Genomic DNA, 22,393 nt, shown 5'->3' with positions numbered 1-22,393 from the left:
AATAATGACCTTAGACCCTTTTTTTTTTTAAGCTTTTATTTATTTACTTGACAGACAGAGATCACAAGTAGGCAGAGAGTCAGGCAGAGAGAGAAGGTAGGGAAGGGGGAAGCAGGCTCCCTGCTGAGCAGAGAGCCTGATGTGGGGGTGGGGGGGGCTCAATCCCAGGACCCTGGGATCAAGACCTGAGCCAAAGGCAGAGGCTTTAACCCACTGAGCCATCCAGGCGCCCCCTTAGACCCTTTTTTGAAACAAAGTGGGAGTAGAAGCAAGGAAAAATAAAGCAAAAACAACAGAATGACTTTCTAATTTCTCTTTTCATTCTGAAGTCCCAATGAAAGAAATTATGCCCATAAATTAGGCCACGGTGTTGTGGATTGATCAGTTACTTAGCGATTGCTCCTAAAAATATCAATCGTGGACATAAAAAGGACAAAGAGGGCTGAGTTCCCTTGAATTCCTCACCACTTCACGTGATCTCACTTGACAAACTGCCCCAGGGAGTTAGTGCGGGATTTCTTGTCCCTCCCGCGATCTGTACCTATGAATCAGGGCACGTTGATATACAGCTTATCTCGGCTCTCCCAGGATGAACCCCGAATTCTCTACTAAAATCAAGTTATTCACAACACTTGTTAAAGAGAGTAAAGCAGACTCATTCAGGGAGGGCTACTACCACAGTGGGGTTTTGTAGCAGGGGAGAGAGATTGCACTAAACTCTGAATTCAACAAGAAAATATAGCTAAGGAGCACAGTGGTGGGTGTGGGGGGGGTCAGTCAGTGGGGGGAAAATGACTAAGAGGAAGCATCAGGGGTCAGGGGGATTCTGGCTAAACCAATCTCACAAGATTCTTGTTGAAGGTAGGCCTGGATGATCAGACATTCCCTGGTGGTGGGGGATGGGGGGTGGGGGGAAGCCAAGGGACCAGGTCAAATCTGAGAGTGAACGGATTTCAAGAATAGGGGATTCTGGGGCACCTGGGTGGCTCAGTGGGTTAAAGCCTCTGCCTTCGGCTCAGGTCATGATCCTAGGGTCCTGGGATCGTGCCCCACATCGGGCTCTCTGCTCAGTGGGGAACCTGCTTCCTCCTCTCTCTCCCTCTGCCTGCCTCTGCCTACTTGTGATCTCTGTCTGTCAAATAAATAAATAAAATCTTTAAAAAAAAAAAAAAAGAGTAGGGGATTCTGACCAAACTGACTTAGCAGGATCCTTGCTAAAGTTGGAAAGACAACTATAGAAGCCCAAAAGTCAAGTCCTAGTTGAGAAGAGTTCAGGGGAGCCTGAGTAGCATTTGGTCAAGGAGAGAATCCTTTGTCACCCTAGACCGCTACATGGCACAGAGTCAAAACTGGCTGAAGATCTACCATTGGTGTCAATGAAAAGGTAAGGACAAGGGATGGGAAGGTCAGGGGGGTGGCCTACTGCCTTCCAATCTAGAGGGTAAGTGCTGCAGGATGGCTCCTGGCCCTTAAGAGTTCGTATAAGAAAAAGCCACCAAATCCCTAGGCACACAAAATGCATGACATAAGAAAGCTTTCAAAGGAGCCTTGCCCCACAGGACCCACCTGAGAGGACTCATTTCTAGGAAGCTGGAGTGAGCTTGGTCAGTTCCAAGTGGTTTCTGTATTTTTTGCTCCTGAATGACAACCTTGTATCCAGAGGATGAACTTGTCTGCCCGGGAGAGCATCTGGATGGAGACCACCTTGCCATCTGACCATAAGAACTCAAATCACATCTACCCAGCAGAAGAGCTTTCAAAGTGGCAGCACCTTATGGTGCCAGCCTGGTTCCTTTCAACCGACCAACCCTTCCATAGAGACTCCATGTTGTTCAGGCTCACACAACCCACCCACACATATAATCACCCATCGATCCCTTTCTCCATCGGGTAATGTTAAGGTGATGGATAATACTAGCAATGATAGCCAACAGTCATTGAGAACTTAACCATTACCAAACATTTGTTCTAAGTGCTTTGTAAGCTAATTTGTAAGAATTAGCTCATTTATTATGCACAACAGCCATTTGAGACAGAATGCCCCCATTCTACGGATGAGGAAATTGAAGTATGGAGAAAGTGAGCAACTTGCTTGTTACAACAACAAAACATAGCAGCCCTGGAGTGTGAACCCAGACAGTGTGTCAGACTTTGGAGCCTCTTAAGCATGAGAGAGCCCTTCCTGTTGGTCTTCAGCTCCCCTGTCTGCAAATCTATCCAGTGGCCCCAAATCTAGGCCGCATGAGAAGGAGAGTTCACAAGGCCTTTGGTGACTGGCGTCTGGAAAGGAGGTCCATGTTTTCAAGATGCCTTCACACCACGTTCTCCCCCCGGTCCTGAGGGCTGGGTCATTGTGATCATTCTTGCCTTTCGGGTACTGCTGTGGCCCAGGCTGAGTGGGATGTGTGCTTTTATAGACAAGACATGCTTCATTCTGTTGCATGGGTCGGCTTCTTACGGCCTGTGAGGGCAACACAGGCATGGCATCCCAGAGAACCTTCCTGGAGGAAACAGCCTTGTCAGTATGCAGGCACTTGTTCAAATTCCAGACCCTGGTTTTTTAAGACGCACATCTGCAGTGGGCACATGTATTGTGATAGATGAAAACAGAAATGGCTTTCTATTGTATCTGTATTATTAGATTTGACCCACCATCGAAACAGCAAAGAAAGAGTGGAAAATTAAAGGTGATTTGATATTAGCCTCCTATTCATATTAGAAAAAGTAACTGCTCTTGTGGTTTTCCTCACAGAGGTGTCTTTATTCATTTGACATGCCTTTAATAACTAATTCTAGTTGTCTGGTTGCCAAGAAAGATTTCCTACGGGCAGACTTGAAAGTGACTCGGAACTCTTTGCATGCCCGGCTTCAAATGATCCCAGAACAGCAAACATTCAGCTTCCCTCCAGACTTCTGAAGTGTGGGAATAACATGAAAGAATGGACAAGAATCATTCTTCAGCCCGCGTGTGCTTGGAGCGCAGCTGTCTGGCAGAGGTTGTGGCTAGGTCTACATGGACCAGGCATAGTGAGATTTGGAAATAATCTCATGAATTCGATCCATGGAGTCAGCCAAACCAAATGATTTATTTCAAGAAAATAAATCGACTTTGGGGCCAGCAGGATCCAGGTCAGTCAGAAAACAGACTGAGGTTTCCTCTGTCTGTGTAGACCTGGAGTGAGAAGAGAAAGACCGGGGAAACCGCCACAACCGCTCTCCTAGGGTCACAACCAAAAAGCACACACTACAAATATGTATAAATATTCATGGTAGTGATTATTTGTCTCCCTAAATCAGGTTAAGTGGAAGACATATGTGATATCATAATCCTCATAATGATCCTACCTAGGAGGTGATGACTCTCATTTTACAGATGTAAAAACTGAGCCTCTGAGATATTAAACAACTTGTTCAGGACACACACTTATGGGGGCAGAGGCTGGCTAGTTGTTTACGAAGCACTTCCCTTTTCCTCCTGGGCACACAGTTGGCTGCCATTCCCAGGCTCCCTTGCAGTTAGCTACAACCCTAGGACTCAACTCTGACCTATAGAAAGTAGGTGACAGTGGCCTAAGTCCTTTCCAGTGCTGACCTGCAAAGCCTGCCTATACACAGTTCTCTCTTTTCCTACTCAGGGGGTGAATGGGAAGGATGTGGAGCATCTCCAAGAGGGTAGACTCTGAATATGGAATTAACTAGGATCCTCATACCTGCTTTGATCAGAGCCCCTTCCTCACCAGTGTTCCCACAGTGGATACTGATGCAAGCTAGAAATAATCTATAGGGTTAAACCGCTGAAATTTGGCAACTGTTGGTCCTACCAGGAAGCCTAAACTAACACAGTCATAAGCTGCTCTAAACTCCAAGACTCCAAATCTGGTAGTCTTTGCCCCTTTTCTTGTGTGAAACTGCCCTGAGTCTTGTGTGAAACTCCACAGGGGGAGCATTAGGACCTTCTAACTTTCTTTGAGTCTTATCCTTCTCCAAGCCCTCCCAAGCCTGAGGTGGTGATTTCTTAGCTTTCTGCTTTCCTCTCTACACAGACACATTCCTGGTTTTCAAGAATCTGATCAAAGCTACTCCTTCTATCTCTTGGTTAATCCCTCCCCACATGGGGCTCTGGGCCTCTGATTGTCTTTGATTTCTCCTTTCCCATATGGACACATCTAATCAGTTACTAGTGTCTCTTCCACACGTGCCCTTCTCTCCCTTTCCTCAGCCAGCGCTCTGCTCTGGCCCTCATGATACTTCACCTGGTGCGATCACAACACCCTCCACACTTGTCTCTTTCCTCCTTCGCCTCATCCTGGTGCCTCCAAGCGGATCTTCCTAAAACAGATCTGGTCCCAGCATCCCCTGCGTTGAATTCCCCCCATGAAGCCTATCAATGTGCAAAATGCAAATGCCCTTTGAGCAAGCAATTCCATGTCCATGTCACAATACACGCACAAAGTGACTTACACACTAGGGTATCCGCTGCATCGTTGTTGGAAGTAGCAAAAGAAGTACAAATGCTGAATGTCCCCTGGAAGAGTCTTACTAAATAGACTACGGGACACGGTGTGCTTCCATCGAAAAATCTCCAAGATCTATGGTTGAGTATAATGAGAAAGGCACAAGTAAGTGTGTACAACATGTGAATATTTGCACTTAAAAAGCATTGGGAAGATAGATTCACATACGAATTTGCAAAGACGTGGACTATCGGGAAGAATGCACCAGATGCTGATACTCCCCGTTGCTTCTGGAAAGGGAACTGAATGACTGGCATTCAGGAATGGAAGGGAGACTTTTTGCTGAGTACACGTTTGTATTGTTTGAGGATTTTACTCTATGCATCTATTACTTTAAAACATTAAAATAAAACCTGACTTTCTATTATTTGTCTGATAAAGTGGACTCTCCCAGTATGAAAAGAAAGGTTCTCCAGGTCCTGGCTCCAGCATGTTCTCCTGCGAGCTCTGTCGCCCTTGTGCGCCCTCTCTGAACATTCCTGTACTCCCTTACCTCCGTGCCTTTGTTTTGGTCTCTCTCCTGGAAAGTCCTGTCCCTGCTCCACAGGAATTCGCCTCATCTGTTATCTCCTTGTTTTCTTTATAACTCTCTACTGTGGCCCTTTATCTCAGTCTGGTCTGTGTGAGAGGCAGGTGTCTTTCTTCCCTATAAGATGGTATGATGTCTTACACAAAGGAAGTGTTCAAAGTACGGGAGTTCTTTGAACCAGATTTCTGTTTCTGTGTCTCAGCCATGGCTTGTGAGAAAGGCAGAAAAGGCGGTAAGGGATGGCTCACCCTCCCTGCCCCCATGTATGGAGCAAGATCTGGAATCTGCCTCATCAGGCTGGGGGGCTGGATGAGTCAGCAATACATCTCAGCCTGGGACATTCTATGAGAATGGACCTCCTTCCTCTGGTTCATTCTCAAGGTCACTGCCCTCCCCATCCAAGCCCCAAAACCCACCCAGTCGATGGTGTAGCAATGCTCAGGACTGAGCATTGGGTCTGTAGAAACAGGCCAGGTGGGGAAGGGGGGAGAAAGAGAGAGAGAGAAAGAAAGAAAGCGAGAGGGAAGTCCATTACCCTGGGCTTAAACTCAGCTGTCACAATTATTTGGAGCCTATTAAGTTTATTTATGTTCCAAAGCAGGTCCACTAGAGAAGGACCATCATAGTCGTAAATATCAGGGCTGCTGTTCTCCAGACACAGCTGGAGCCATAGGCCCCTCCCCTTCTAAGTTCCGCAGGCCCTGCCTATAGGCCTAAGCCATGCACTGGGATTCAGTGCAATACCCACACCGTGACCGATTCTGTTCATCCAGCCAGCATAACACATGCTTCTACATGTTTTGTGTGGCAGGAGTGTGTCTGAGCAAGATGCTCTGTAGGACGGATGGTGTCTTCCAGTTCTGCTCAAATCAAACAAACAGGGTTCAGGAGTCCAGGCTCTCTCCTCAAAGAACCCTGGGGCCCTCAGTACAGGCATTGAGCCTGGGCACATCTGGAGACCCTTCTAACCCAATCTACAAGTCTTTAAGAGAACAAAGGACTGCTGGAGATAGCCTCTGGGTTCTCAGCTGTGCAAGGGTTTCACCCATCAGTGTGGGTTAGGAGAGCATGCAGTCCTAAGGGCCAGTGTTTTCTGAAGCATATCCCGCTGTACACTGGCCTTGTCGGATTTGCTGTAAAAAAGTAAAGGATATTCTGTGGTCAAAAAAGTTTAAAAAACACTGAATAGTAAATCTTCCTCTGGGAGATTAACAATGTACATTTGCATATTAAAGCCCCTGAGAAGTCCTGCAGTGAAGAAGTTTGTTTAACCCAGTGTGCTCTAAACAGACTTGACAAAAGAATCTTCCTTTTGGTGATACCTATAAAGTTCTCTCTTGAAAGCAGGGTTACATGGAGTACATTCTGGGAAAAGCTGTCTAGATGTGTATGGCTTCCCTTCCCAGTGAGTGCTTTATAAGGATTAGCATAGTCTGGGGTAGGGGGCAGGGAGGAACACTTCTATAACTTTCCCCTCCCTGACTTCAAGCTGTCAAGTCTAGCCCACACACCTGCCTTGTATGTATGCTCTCCCTCTCTGCTTGGTCTCTCGAGACCCTGTCCCAGACCAGGATGCTGGGGGAAGGAAGGCCAGTGACAGTTTCAACTTCAGCCAATAGAACCATTCCCCTACCTGTCTGTAGTCTGGGCCTCTCTCTGTGCCCACTGGCTTTAATTTAATTTTCACTGCACTTATTTTAAAGAGTCAAGTTGAAAAACTGTGATTTGTTCTTTTTCTCAAACTTTTCTCAGAGTTGACCCCTTCCAGGAAGCCCCACCTCATCAAGAAGCACATGGTCTGTGGGTTTAGGGCAGTAGTTGTTAAAGTGTGATCTCTGGATTAGGAGGACCTAAGAACTTGCTAGAATCGTGGCCAGCAAGCTGTGTTTCACCAAACCCTCCAGGAATTCAGATGCAAATCATTAATCTAGGGGGTCTTAGAAATCTCTTCTCTGAACAGATCTGTTCTACCTCATTCATTTTCTGTGCATGTCTTTCTTTATACCTCACCCAGCTCCAAAAAGGAAAGGCTAGGTGACAGCCTGTACTAAAATGCTCACGTACCAGCACAATTAAAACACATTTCCAGATAAACACTCTTTTCTCCAGTAAGTGCACTCACTTCTTCCTGGGCTCAGAGGCCCTCCCTGACTCTCCAAAATGTCAGTCTCTTCCCCCTGCTCCTCTTACTCCCTTTCCTCCCCTACTTTATTTTTTTCTTAGCCCTTACTATCGTGTAATATGTTATATAATTTATAGCAGGTTTTTTAATATATTATTTTTCTCATTCCCTCTAAGAATATGAGATCCCTAGGTACAGGGCTTTTCATTTATTTTGTTCCCTGTTTTATCCCCAGCACTAGAGAGGCTCCTGCCTTACTACCTATTTGTTCAATAAATTAGCTTTATAAGGAGGCATGAGAGGGCCAGTGCCATGATTCAACATAGAGCTTCACCTGGAGCTTCCTGGCAGACAAGGAGTTAAAAGATCTCTTTGCCTACTAACAGGGCATCTGACACTGGGAGAAAGAACCTAAGCAGCAGACACCCTCCTTTTGCCCTGAGGGCTCCTTGGGTGGTTCTAGAGCCAGTCCCCATTACCAGACCCTGGGGTCTCTGCCCAGGGAAACCCAGACCAGCTTCCAATCCCCAGGATTCAGTCCTCAGTCCCAGGAAAGTTTCTCTTTTCTCTCTGCAGTGAGAAAGGGGCAGACTCTTGCCCAGAGATGTCTGTGCTGAACTCATCTCCTGGCAAGAGAAGCAAAAGGGCACGAATTATGGGAAAATGTCTGCTGTTTCGTCAGTTTTGTGGGTTAAATGTGGCGGGACATGGGGCGTGGGGGGCGGGAGTGGAGAGCCTGTGAGTTCTTTTTCCAAGAGGCTGGAAGGGTGGCCCCCACCTCGGAAGAATGTATCTAGCACTGATAAATTTATAAAGTATTTGACCTTGAATCAATCCTAATATTTTCAGTCCACGGAGCCCTCCTTAAACGTCTGCAGCCCTGCCCCTGGACCCCTATTCATCACAATTACTGCTCCGACTGTCGGAGGCAGTGCGGGAACCGCCACACGCTGACGTCCAATATTTTATCACTAATAAAGAGAAACATCCCAAGTATTTGCACAGTTCTGATCCTTTCCAGCCCGAACCCAGGAAAAGGGGGAGCGTGGTGATTTACACTCACTGCCCGGCATTGTTAACCGGCCTTCTCCGCTGGAGCCCGTGGGCACCACGGCTTCGCTGGGCTGCACAGCCTCGGCCAAGGACGCGCAGCGGGCAGGGCCAGCCCAGCGCAAAGTAGGGTCTCACCGGGCCTCTGGGAAGTAGAGGGGGAGCGCTATAAAGGGCAATTTTTCTTTAAAAAAAAAAAAAAAAGAAATCACCATGTGTCCAGTGTGTGCCTTCGCTGGTGACTCTATAAACAGATCCGCTGTTTATGGGGAATCTTGTTCGCGTCGTTGCCGCGGCTGTGATCCGCCTCCGGCGCCCGGTCTCGCCTTCCTGCCTCCCTCCCACCATCCGCAGGCAGTGTCCGCCGTCCGGCCCCGGCCCTGCTCAGCTCCAGGGCCCTCCCTCCCGGCCTCCGCGCTCCGAGAGAGGCAAGCTCAGTTTGCAGCCACAGCGCTCAGACGGCCCACAGGCTGCGTCTACATGGCACCCAAACATCCGGATGAAATGTAAATAACACAAGCAGATGTTTCTCCTTCGTTACAGCAGGTGCCTTGGCAGAGTCCTCCGCTTTGAGCTCTAAGGGAAGGGTTCTCTGGGGGTCCCGGTCCGGGACCAGGGGGAGTGGGGGAGGTGGGACGGCCGCGCACCACTGCCCTTATCAAGGGCCTCACAGAGAGGAAGGAGCGAAGAAAGCCAGACACCCCTGGAAAAAAGGTGCTGGCAATGGATGATGGCGTCTGTGTGGACAAGATGAGAGGTTTGGGAACCGAGGCAGGAGGAGGGTTAGAGGAAAAGAGGTCCTAATGCAAATCGGGAGAAAAGAACCAACGCTAAACCCTTCTTGAATTTCGTTGTGACAAAGGGTTTTCTGAGCCTCCAATTCCACACCACCGCCTTCCAGGAAAAGGGACTGTCATGAAGAAACAAGGAGAAGTCTCCTTCTTACCCCCGAAGCTAAGTGCAGGTGGGGGTGGGGGGAATGGGCTCCAGGGACAGAGATTGTCCTGGGGTTTAGAAATGGCACAGAACCCCCCCCTCTCTCCTCACCTTCCGTCTAACCACCCAACTGGAGACCAGGGGCCAGTCGTATTTGACAGATAAAGAGGGGTTGAGATACTTGTGAAAGGAACATTGAGGAAGGACAAGGGGCTCAGAGGACCAGAGGCAAAAGGAAATTCCTGGTTACCGCTTGCCTGCCCTTTATTCCTTCCGTCCTCTGTACCCTGATGCCACGTGTCCCACTGACACATTCCCCCCAGTCCCGTCCTGCATTCCCCCAGCCTTTTAGGTGACCCTGAACACAGTCCCCTAGCCCCATGTGTCACCCTGACACACTCCCCTGGTCCGACGTGTGACCCTGACACACCCCTCCAGTCTTCTCCACTCCCCAGCCTGTGCAGGACGCTAAAACCACTCCTCCACTCCCCTGCCCTCTCCTCCAGTCCTGGGTGTCACACGGACCCACCCTCCTTGTCCTTTCCCCCACTCCCTCAGTCCCTCTGTGCAACACTAAGCACACCCCTTCAGCCCTCTCCCTCAAGCCCCCCAGCTCTGTGCGTGACACTAAACACATTCCCCGATCCTGCCTCCCACTTCCTCAGCCTCTGGGTGTAGCACTAAACACACTGCCTTGGTCCTGACCCCCATTCTCTCAGCCCTCTGGTGAAGCATTGCCTGTGCCCTTCCTCGACATCCCCAGAGCCCCGGTGTGTCAAACCAAACACACTCCCCAGAGCCACCTGCCTCGGAAGCAGCTTTTTTACCCCACTACCTCCAAAGACACTTTCAGGACCCTACAGGCATCTGTCAGTACCCACCGCCCAGCACCAAACAAGCATTGTTGGGTGTGGACGTGTGAGCACGTGTGTGTTGGAGACGGCAGCCCTCAGAAGGTTACCGGCTTCCCCCCAAGCACCCACCATTATTGCATTTTGCACCCAAAGCAAATAATTTCCTTTGGCCTCCATGTTCTGATCTATGAAACTGAGCTACAGCTCAACCTCAAGCTATTCAGGACCCGTGGGAAAGGGTCCAGTTCCCACCAGGAGTCGCACATTTAACAAGTGGCCTGTGGTAGAACCAGGCGAGGCACGGTTTGGGGGGAGGAAATTATACTTTGATAGAGAAGTAACTTTTTAGTTTTGTTTTTCAGTTTTGTTTTTCTTGCTTTTTCTCCCCCCCACCCTTTTTTTTTCCTTTTCTTTTTACAAAACAGGAAGAGCCAAGCAATGCCCCAAGGCTCCAGGTTTTCCAAGCAAAGACTCTCACCCCTGATAACTACCCCTATGAGAAGTGGAGGGCTTCCTTTCTCATTTTGGGGCAGGGAGAGAGAATCAGACACAAAGGAAACTGGAGTGCATGGGTGATCCAACTCCCCTTCCCCCAAGTAGCCTTGCTTTTTAGCATCATGGGTTAGAAGTTTATAGGAATTCTGGATCCATGGTTTCCTATGGTCGCTTTTACAGATCTTGTTAATTTATTACCCGTGGTTACACTTTTAATGGAAATCATGAAGAAATGGCAAAGGAAACATGAGCTAATTTTTTTCCAGTGACACATTTCACTGCTATTTAAATAGCCGTTTTGCCAAACCAAACACAGCTCTTACAGCCAGCGGTGACACATGAAGGAGATCACTATGGCCGATCCTGCCTGCGGCATCCAGAACAGGCGAGACTTTCTCTCAGCTTCCCCAAGGGCCGGAGGCCAAGGAGGGTGGATTGGGGGGGAGCTGGAGCCTGGGGCGCAGCTGGAGCCCCAGAGCCCTGGTGACTTGCAGCTCCCACCCTCTCCCAGGCAAGGCTACTTCGTTCCTCCTGCCTTGAGCCTCCACCCTGGCTGAGGGGCCCTGGGGGTGACCGTTGGCCCCCAGCAGCCTGGGAGGCCCCCCAGAGCGGGCCACAACCAGGCCACGGGCAGGTACGGCCGGCTCTCCCTGCCAGATGATATGCTCAAGCCTCTAGCTGGGAACACTACCGGGCTGTGTAAAACCAGAGATCGACTTTGGGGGAAGCCTGGCCAGCTTTGTTCCAGCTCTGTGGTGGCAGTAGCCGTTACGTGACCACACTTGCACAGGGCGCCTTTGTTGGGCAAACCCTGAGCCTCTGACTTCTTCTTCTCAGAAACATTAGCCCTCTGACGTTCTCTTGCTCTCTGGCTCTGGGGCTGTGATGTCACCAAGCATTTATTAACTTCTCAAGAAGCCAATTGAGAGCTGTGGCACTTGGCAAGCAAGAAGCCAGGGCCTGGATGTTGGTGAAGGGGAAACAAGCCCACAGAGACGCCGGCAAGGGCTGCTGCAGGGAGGCAGTGGAGGGGGAAGCTCGGTCAGAACCCCGCCTGGATTCAACCGTGCAGGGGAATTGAGAGGAGCGAGGCTCTTCGGGGCCAACAACCTCCAGGGCTTGGACACCTTGGATCGGTTGTCAACCTCTAGGGGCCCTGTAAGAGTTCCCTGGCCCTGACATTCCCATGGTGAGCTCCTCTGACCAACACCAGGGTGGGTGATTCCAGAAGGGGGCACGAAATGGGGAGAGAACATCCTGGAGAGAGGAGACCTAGCCAGCAGAAGTTGGGGATTAGGTCCCACCCAGGCCCCCCGCTGGGTCTTCAGCGAGCCTGGCTCTGCTTCCATTGCCCTCAGTGGGCTGCTCTCTGGCTCCCAGAGCCCCCTGCGAGTGTCAAGGTGGGCAGAGCAGAGGGGGCTCTGACAGAATTCGGGCAGCAGGCCTGCTGGCACACTGGGAGAAACCACTCTCCCTCCTCCACTTTCCAGAAAGACAACCCACTTTAGTGAGGCTCCGGAGAGAAGTTAACTGTCGTCTTCCCTTTGCCAAAAAGTATATTAAATTCACTGACCACATTTTTCCAAACCCAAGTGCAGAGGACATTAGATACAATGCACACTGGCTGGGCTCTGGTGCACTGGGCACCCCACACATTTCATTTTGCGTTATTAATATTTAAACCAAAGCAGCTGTTCTCTGCATACGAGCCCAGAGCCTGCCCGAAGCTCCCATGGAGACTTCTCCCTGGAGCCAGATGCACCAGCTAAGAAGGCCTTTGTTGACCCCCCAAGGCCTTGGGCCACCTGGGGCAAATTTCCCCAGAGCGGCCCATTCATTGCTCTGTGATGACTTTTCTGGGACATTTCTGGGCAAGAGGCTTGGTGGTTTTGTTGCCAGGAGCAGATTCTATTGATAAGGCTTAGCAGAGATTCAGTGGGGCCCACCCAGAGCAGATTTTTTTGAGAGGTGTAGAAGGAGTTCTTTGAAACACCAGCCTCCTCTTCTGAGCCCTCCCCATCAGGGTTAGGTACCTGGAGCTTTCAGGTGCTCCCCTAACTTTTTCTCTTTCAACACTACAACTCTCAGACCAAGCTTCCACATCTTGGAGCCTGGGGTCCTCCTGCTGGACGTTTGCACATGAAAGCCTCGTCCCTAAGCCTTGGTGGGGAGTCTCTTGCCTGAGTCTGTGGGCCTGCATGGTGGACCCTACCCTGCAGTCAGAGGCACAGAGCCCGCTCGCAGCCTGCCTTCGCACCTCCACCCTCAGGACCCCGTGCTCCAGCCACCTGGGCCTGCTGTTTCCCTGACGCACTAAATACTATCCTTCCATAGACCACCTGCTACTCCCACTTGCCTTTGATGGCCCAGACCAAATGCCATTTCCTCTCTGGCACCAGCCTTCGCTGTCACCCCAGAATGAACTAATTCCTCACTCCTCTCTCCTCCCGTAAGATTTTACGTCTCCCTGTATTTGGGCATATATCTCATTATATTGTAAACTTTTCTTTCTATACTAATAAAAATGAATATTTGTTGAGCACTTTCTACATGCATCATGCTTTAAATAGAATTACATACCATACGATTTTCACATTAACCATATGAGATAGGTTCTCTAATTAGCCCCATTTTACAGATGGCATAACTGAGGTTTGGAGATGGTCAGTAACCTGCCCAAGGTGACATAACCAGGAAGTAGTCTGTTTCCCCCCAGAGACTACAAGCTACTCAATAACGGGACCGTGTGTTAGGCATCCAGTTCCTACCTAACACACGGTCCCGTTATAGGTGCTCAATCCGTGCTTGTTGAAATGCAAATAAAATTAAATAAAGCCAGCAGTGGGGCACCTGGCTGGCTCACTCCATAGAGCACGTGACTCTTGATCTCTGTTTGGTGCAGAGATTACATGAAAAAAATTTTTTTGATTTTTAAAAATTAAGTAAAGCCAGCAGAAGGATTTTTCCAGGTCAGGATCTGCTGAGATGTCCTAGTGTCCCCATATTCCTCAGGGAACTGCCGAGCTCTAGCTCCTAGGGAAAGAGGAGTAACAACTTAGCAGTAAATGAGACCCAGATTCAAATTCCAGTTCCTCCTGAACTTGACCTAGCTGTGTCTCTGTTTGCCCATTTGCAAATTGGTGAAAATAATAATGCCAATGTCATTTAATCCTTACACCAACCAATTCAGTCCTGCCTGAGCTAGACTGGAGAGGGGAGTTGTCAGGATTATAGGAAGGAATCTGTGGAGACCTCTGCCACATTCCACACACACACACACACACACACACACACACACACATACTGGCATCTCCTTCACACACGGAAGTGCTCAGACAGCAGAGACGTGGACAAGGAGCTGTATTTATATAGGGCTTCACAAGGCACTGCCGAATGCATCTCTTTACCTAACCCTCATGACGACTGTAAGCCAGACATCACTATTATGATCCTATATGCAGACATCTAGCCCTGCCTGAGTGAGTGACTTCAACCAACAGCATTACTTCTGTTCACAAATTTGCAAGATGGGCAGGGATCAGTGAGTCTGGCCTTCGATGCTGGCTGTCAGGGGAGACCTCAGCTGGGATGCTCAGCCAGAACAGATACATGCGCTCTCCATGTGGCCTGAGCTGCCTTACAGCCTGGAGGTCAAGTTCCAGCATGAGAGAGACAGTCTAGACAGAGACAGAGACAGAGAGAGCAAGAGTGCATGCATCAGCCAGTAGAAGCCACATGCCTTTTATGACCAGCCTAGGAAGTCACGCAATGTCATTTCTAACAGCTCCCATTTGTTGTGGCTGTCACAGAGACCTGCCTCGGTTCAAGAGGGAGGGACAGAGACTCTGCCTCTTAATGGAAAGTGGTCAGGTTTTGGAAGGCCATGTGGCCCTGGAAATTCTGCCTTGGCCTTTTTCAGAAAATACCCAGAGCCCCGGTTTACAGAGGGGAGCACGGAGATGAGAAGGCCACGTGGTCCCAGCAAGAGCACAGAACATTTGAGTTGCAGAATCAGAACTTGAACCCAGGCCTTCTGACTCCAAACCCTGGGCTTTCTCCACTGTAACAGTGTGCCTTCCAAGCCAGAAAGCCCTAGCCCATTTCCACATAATAAGGCCTCTCAGAGACAACCTGCCCCCACTCCCCCCCCACACACAGCCACAGCCCATAGTCTGCTTCTTCCTGTAGTCTGCTTATCCCACAGGACCTGGTGATGGGATCTCTGTGGGTCAGATCCCACCTTGCTCCTTCACTGCCAGGCCATGCTGAGCCAGGGGACCTAGGCCAGCTGGGGACCAGAGCTGGGGAGTCCTGGTGCTCAGGGGTGACAATGGGAGGAATGACACGGGGCAGTCTGGGATGTGGGATTCCAGACGACGGCAGGAACTAAGAAGACTGTGGGTAATTTGGGGAATTTTTGGAGAATGTTAAGTGTGATGTCAGCCTCAGTGAAAGGGAGAGGAAAGCTGGGGGTGGGGAAGGGGTGATTGGCCAGGAAAGGCAAGGGCCAGTCAAGTTATAATGGGAGTAACAGTTTATTAGTCTAGAAAACTTTAACTTGAAGCTCCTAGCCTACCTCCACGCCTCCGCCCAGCTTAGGCAAATAGCACGGATGTGATTATAACCCATGTTGGTTGGATCCAGAGGAAGAGGTGGGAATGCATTGATTTCTTCACAGATTATTAAACAACTGAGCATAAAGCCAGATCTTTGCCCAGCCCAGGGCCAGGGGCATCATGAATCAGCAGCAGCCCTGAAAAATCCTTGCCTGGGTCAGGAGCAGATGGGAGGAGCCCGCAGAGGTCAGGGTTGGGGCAGTCCCCCTCTCAAAAGTCCTGGGGAATTTGGCTGATGCCTCTGGGAGTGCTTTGATGGATTCGTTAAGGTTCCATTCCCCAGAACTAGGTCCCCTGCTATCCTTCCCGGAGGTGACCAGAGGCCTGAAGAGTCCTGGCCTTTATGCACTGAGCCAAGAAGCATCCAGAACACACTAGGGCAGCACTGTTGTAATGGCAGGGTGCCCTCCCTCTGTAGCCAGACACAGCCAGCCTCATCCGCTGCTACAAGCTGTGTGACCTTGGGCAAGTCACTCAACCTTAGAAGACTCGATGAAAGGGGAGTAACAGTGTCTACTCCAAAGAGCTGTTGGGAGCCTCAGATCAGCTTTCTTGGCTCCCTCCTACCCCAGGGCCTGACCCATAGGATTCGATACCTGGGCACTCTCATCCCTCACCCGTCTTCTCTTCCATTCTTTTCTGAAGAGAAAACCCAAAACCGTGATTCATCCTAAACCTCAACTCGTGCAGCCAAATAGAGCTGAACAGAGACAAAGCTGATCAAGTGTTGGGGCAGGGGGAGGGGCTGGCCAGAGATTCAGGGCTTTGAATGGGCACTTTCTGCCTTTAGGAGTCCTGGTGGAGGAGACTTTTCAGGACACTGGGAGCTAAAGCTGAGGTCCCAGGCCCCACTATGGGGAGAGCGCCCTCTGCCATCTCAAACCGCATATTCCTCAAACCCCACATTCCATCAGACCCCAGCCAGGGACCACTGAGAACAAGCAGAGCCCAGGAACCAGGAGAGGGGCTGCTTCATTGCTGTCATGGAGACATGACACAGCGGCATCTTCCTGGGCATCGCCATGCCTCTCTTTTTTCACCGGGAAAATAGAGTCAGACTGATGGTGTCCTACTGGCCTCCTCCATTGCCTCCTCTCCGTCCTCACCGCCCCTCCCACTCCTTCCCTTCGGGGCTCAGCCCAACAAACCACACTCGGCAAAAGGGAGGAACAAAGGGAGGAACAAGGCTCTAGGCTCCGCCTTCTGAGCCCCCTCCCCCCCCACCGAATTCCACTTTTCTGAGCCAGCACTGGGATTGGATAGGAGGACCACAGCCCTTGACTTCCCTGGAGGGAAGTCTGATGTCATTCACACTCTGGCCCCTCGTGGGTTTCTGTCCCTCTGGGATTCTTGGAAGATCTTAGGCCACCTCTCAAAGTTCCTGGGTTAAAAATACTTTCTCTCGAACCTTAGGAATGACTGAAAAATAAGCAGCTTCCAAACTTGTCTTGCAGCTTTATTCTGAGACCACTAAAAGCCTGGGAAAATCCTCCCTTCCCTTTCTCCTCTCCTGGCAGCTCCAGCATCCCCTGATGCAGTCCTGCCTAGGCCGGATTAGGGAGGGGAGGAGGTTATGGTCCATGGAGGAGTCATACCTTGAACTTTATGGGGTTTGCAATGGCCAGGTGCAGAGCTGGATCCCTCCTTCTCTTGAAAACAGCCAGAGAAATGAAATGCAGGCTCCTGAGAGCACCCGGTTCTGCCAAGGGGCAAATAAAAGGAAGGGGGTTGGGAACACAAACGGGTTTATGAAGATAAAAGGGAGTTTTTGTACAGGCACAGGGGGCAGCCTGTGGGTAAGGGGAAGTAAAGGGGTTGTGGAGAGGTTGGTCATGTCATAACCAACAAGGGACCAGGGATAGAAGTTTCCATGGATTGACAGAAGGTTACCCACCGTGAAAGTAGTTTCCAGGCAGGTATCAGGAAGGAACTGGGTTGAATTTGAGACGAACCCATGGTCACCTTTCAGGGTTCACAGCTCACGATCCCCGGAGGACTCTGCCCATGATATTCGCTCAGGAATATCTCCCCTAACCTCAGACCTTCCCGAGGGAGCCTCGGGGCAACAGGAGCCTAACATTCCCTTGGCTCTTCCAGCCCCGACATTTATCTTAGGGTTATTTTCACTCCTAAGAACAAAGAAGCTTTCTATTCAGCAAGTGCCGAGAACCCACACCTCTGACAAGCCATAGATCACCCTCAGGGAGAGCGGGCCCGGGACTGGTGGCCAGCACGTGGGGCTGCTTCTCCCTCCTACCCAGACCCTCAGAGGGGCCGTCTGGCTTGTGGCCTGCTGTAGGGTCCTGAGCAGAAGGCAGAAACTGTGCAGGACAAACTAGTTCTGTGAGCCAGAGGCCAAGTCAGATGGGAAGAGAGGGAAGGGAAGGGCACAATTGACTCTCAGGAAGGAGCTCTGAGCAATTCTTGCTTGGGCCCAAACGCTCTGGGCTCAGTCTCCTCACATGAGAGATACAAAGACCATCCAGATCACCTGGAGAGCTCTAAAAAAAGAAAGTAGCATGTGCCCGTGGTATATAAAAGCTAACAATATAGAAAAGTTATATATTGGATTCAACACCCCCAGTGGCTGTCACTGTGGCTGAATTTTTTATTCAATGTTTGAAGGGGAGTTTTAATTTTTATTTTTGTAGCTGAGTTTCTTGTTTCCTTCAGTAAATATATTCGAATACACTAGGACATATAGGTATAGACCCAGACACATACACACACACATATATATACACATATGCTTACAAACTATGCATTTTCACACATTTGGTAAGAAATTGAACAGTGCTCTTCAAAATTTCTTTCACATTTAGCCATACAACTTATTAATCACTCCATGTTTGTGCTATAGACTTATTTCCTTTTTACTGACACACAGACACAGACAGCATGCACACAAACACTACTGTACACAGTATGTTGTACAACTTTGGGATTTACATGAATGTAATAGATGGGAGAAATAACATTTCATCCTGGTTATAACATGCATTTCACTCAATACAAATAAGGTTGACAAACTTTTAATGCGTTTCAAAGCCATCTGCACTTACAGGAACTTTAAAATATACACAACCCCTGTATCCCATGCTCAACAATCTGATTCAGTGGGCCCCAAAACTGTATTTTAAAAAGTGATTGGGATAAATGATGATTTCTTAAAGAGAACATTAAAAAAAAAAAACATTATCTATGAAAGAGAGGATTGACACATTTACTTTGAAAGTCTTCATTCAAAGAGAATGAAATGGTTGAGCAACAGAGTGGATAAAGATATTGCAACATACATATTCTACAAAGAACCCAGGCCAAAATATATAAAGAACTCCTAAAAATCACCAAGCAAAATTAGAAATCAACAGCCTAATTTTTTTAGGTGGTAAAAGACATAGATACTTCACAAATGAAGATAAGAATGACCAAGAGACACATGAAAAGATGTTTACTCATAACTCATCAGGAAAGGTAAATTAAAACCACAATGAGATATCATCACCAGTCATACACTTGTAAATATTTAACAACCAAATTTCCAGGAATGAAAGAATTTCTTTGGTGTAAATATTCCCACCAGGGCCGATTGAAGCTGCCCAGGTGACTTGGCTGATTGCTTGCATAATCAGTTGACTCTCAGGAGCCACGCAAGCTGGCTCCAACACACCACTGAGACCACAGCACACCTGCCACAAAGGCTAAACCGAAAAACATCGACCATACCAAGTGCTGGAGGAATGTAGCATAAGTAGAACACTAGCAGCTGGCTAGCAGGATCATAAATTGGTACGATCACAGGGGGAAACTGACAGTATCTCCCCCGGCTAAACCATATTCTGATGCTGTATGTCTACCCCATAAAAACGCATAACCTGCAGAAATGAGTATGTATGTGGTGGCTAAGTTTCGGTGTCAACTTGATCAGGCTAAGGGGTTCCCAGACATTTGGTCACATATTTTTCCAAGTGTGTCCATGAGAATGTTTCTGGATAAGATTAACTTTTTAATCAGTAGGTTGAGTAAAGCAGATTGCCCTCGCTAATGTGGTTGAGCCTCATCCAATCAGTCAAAGATCTGAATTAGAATTAAAAGGGTGAATAAGAATTAAAAGGGAGCTCTTCCTGCCTGATTGCCTTGAATTGGGACATTGGCTCTTTTGGGCCTCCCGACTCAAACTGAAATACAGTTCTTTCTGGGTCTTGAGCCTGCGAGCATTCAGACTAGAACTTACACCACCAGGTTCCCACACGTTAGGACTCTGAGCTCACTACTGGTTTACTTTTCCTGGGTCTCCAGCTTGCAAAACACAGCTCCTGGGACTTTTCAACTATAATCACATGAGATGATTCCTTATAATAAATCTCTTCTCTCTCTTTCCACACACACACACACACACACAGAGAGACAGCATGCACACAAACACTACTGGTTCTTTTTTTTCCAGGGAACTCTGAATAATACAGCATATGTCCACCAAAGAAATGTATATGAATGTTCCTAGCAGTTTTATCTGTAATAGTCAAAAACTGGAAACAATCCAAATTATCCATCCAAAATCCAAATTATCTATCCAAAATCCAGGTCCATCAATAGTGGCATGGATAAGTACCTGGTGCTAGATTTATACTATGGAGTACTATATCACAATTAAAAAGAACACACTGCAGAGATACACAGCCAAACATGTGAATCTCACAGATAAAATGTTGACATAAAAGAGACAGATACCAAAAAATAATACATATATTTTTTATTATTTATGTATATTTTAAGAAGAGGCAAAATTAATTTATTATGAGATAAATCAAAATACCAGTTACCTTTGTGGAGGTTGATATTGATTTGAAGCAGTTGTGGGGAAGTACTTTGAATATTCAAAATACTCTATATTTCAATAGATGGATGGTAGTTACAAGAGCATGAAAATTTACCCAGCTGTACACTTAAGCTTTGTACCCTTTACTCTTCATGTGATATGTGCCAATATAATTTTTTTAAATAAAAACTGTTTCTTATAGCTACCAGGTATTTTTGATGATCAGCCTAGTATACGAAATTAGACTTAGAATCTGAAATTTCTCTTAAAGCCAGGGCTCTGTGAATTTGAGAAGAAACATGTAGAATGGGACCAGAGCAAAGGCAAGAAGAAGGAATTTGGGGTGCCTGGCTGGCTCAGTTGGTAGAGTGCATGGCTCTTGATCTCAGAGTCATGAGTTCAAGCCCCACGATGGAGACAGAGCTTACTTGAAAAAAGAAAAAAAGAAGGAAGTAGAGTGTGGAAGCAAGGGTGGAAAATGGAAAGAAAGGGAGCTAATTTTATAAGTTGGTGGCAGCAGTGTGTGGATGTGAGAGCAGAGGCGTCAACTAGCTCCTTGGCAGCAAGAAGAAAGAGGCAGAAGTACAGACAGAAATGTCCTTGTTTGGTAGCAACCTGAACATGTATATGGGCCAGGGGAGAGGACAAGATGGGGGATACAAAAAGGCCAAAGGCTGGAGGATGAACCAAGACACTCAAAGTGAAGGGCTTGAAGCCAAGGGTGAGCCAGATGTCATGACACAGGCCTAAGATTGGTATAACTTGAGAAGCGGGACTCTTGAAGAAAAAGAAGACAAATTCATGAATACAAAATTAGACACAAAAATTTATGCTCACATAAGTGTTAGAATGAGAAAGTCATTCACAAGAAAAAATTTTAAAAATGTTTATTCCGAAAAGAAGTTCATCAGAGAAAGACAATTATCATATGATCTCTCTGATATGGGGGGTTTGGGGGGTAGGGAAGGAAAAAATGAAACAAGATGGGATCGGGAGGGAGGCAAACCATAAGAGACTTTCAGTCTTACAAAACAAACTGAGGGTTGCTGGGGAGAGGGAGATAGAGGGGGTTGTTGGGTTATGGACATGGGGGAGGGTATGTGCTATGGTGAGTGCTGTGAAGTGTATAAGCCTGATGATTCACAGACCTGCACCCCTGGGGCAAATAATACATTATATGTTAATAAAAATAATTAAAAAATAAAAACTGTTTATGCTGATAAATACCACAGTCACAAAACCCAGAAAAATAACATATGCTTATTAATTAACTACTTGATACATCCCTACAATACTTTTAAGAAAAGAGTGTTTCTTTTTTGTGTACTTTTTTAACTGATTTCTCTTATATCAAATCTTTTGCAATATTGTCTTCTGTAGAGAGTACAGAAAAGTAATTTAGTCGTTCCTCCAGCATGGCTAATCAAAATTTGTTTTTTATTATTGATGGTTTAGGAAAAATGTTTCAGCTTCACAACTTTATGTTGGCAACATCACATGAATTTTTAGGATGATTGTCATATTTGGGGAAACCCCTATCAAGATTCTTCCATATATAAGCTATTTCAGGACGTGTCAAGTTTTCTTATATAGTGACTCATCTTAAATGTCCTTTGAATCGATAATGTTAATGAGCCAGTTTGTTGATGTTCTTACTATAGAGGTTCATCATGAGTGTTGTATGAACTCACTGATGGCAGTATTAAACAAGAAATATGAATATTGTTTCTATGATTCAGTGATAAGAATCACAAACATATGACTTACAGACAAGCATTCTAGCTATTTGTAGCGTTGCTGCAAATGTGTGCTCTATAAACACAGGAATCCTGATTAAATCATATTCCTCATAAAAAAAAAAAGAAAAGAAAAATGTACAGTACGTTTATAACTGAGCATATTCCTGGCAGGAGAGAATTTTCACTATGACTTGGCCTTGATCATGAGAACCAAATTCTCACAGCGTTACCTTTCTGGTGAATAAAACAAAAACAAACAAACAAAAAAACCCCACTTCCTAGCCTAGCTTATGGTTCTGTAGCAAGTTGCCTGGTAGCACTTCAAAAGATATGCTCTAACCCTCTGAACCTGTGAATTTGACCTTATTTGAAGAAAAGGTCTTTGCAGGTGTGATTAGATTAAAGACCTAGAGATCACTGTGGATTATCCTGGTGCACCCTAAGTCCAATGTAAAGTGTCCTTATCATCAACAGAAGAGGAGAAGACAGGGATGGACACCAAGAGGAAGGCCATGTGAAGACAGAGGCAGAGAGCAGAGTGATAGAGCCACATGCCAGAGAACACCAGGAGCTGAAAAAGACAAAGAAGGCAAAGAAGAATTCTTCCCTAGAGGCTTTGGAGGAAGGGCTAGACATCTGGCCCCCAGAGCTAGGAGAGAACATATTTCTTTTGTTTTAAACCATCCAGCTTGTGGTCATTTGTTACAGCAGCCCTAGAA

Source organism: Mustela putorius, unplaced genomic scaffold (genome assembly GCF_011764305.1).
Source record: "Mustela putorius furo isolate JIRA1106 unplaced genomic scaffold, ASM1176430v1.1 tig00000281_pilon_pilon_pilon, whole genome shotgun sequence".
NCBI lineage: Eukaryota > Metazoa > Chordata > Mammalia > Carnivora > Mustelidae > Mustela > Mustela putorius.
The sequence above is the reverse complement of the archived record's forward strand: the minus strand, read 5'-3'. Positions refer to the sequence as shown.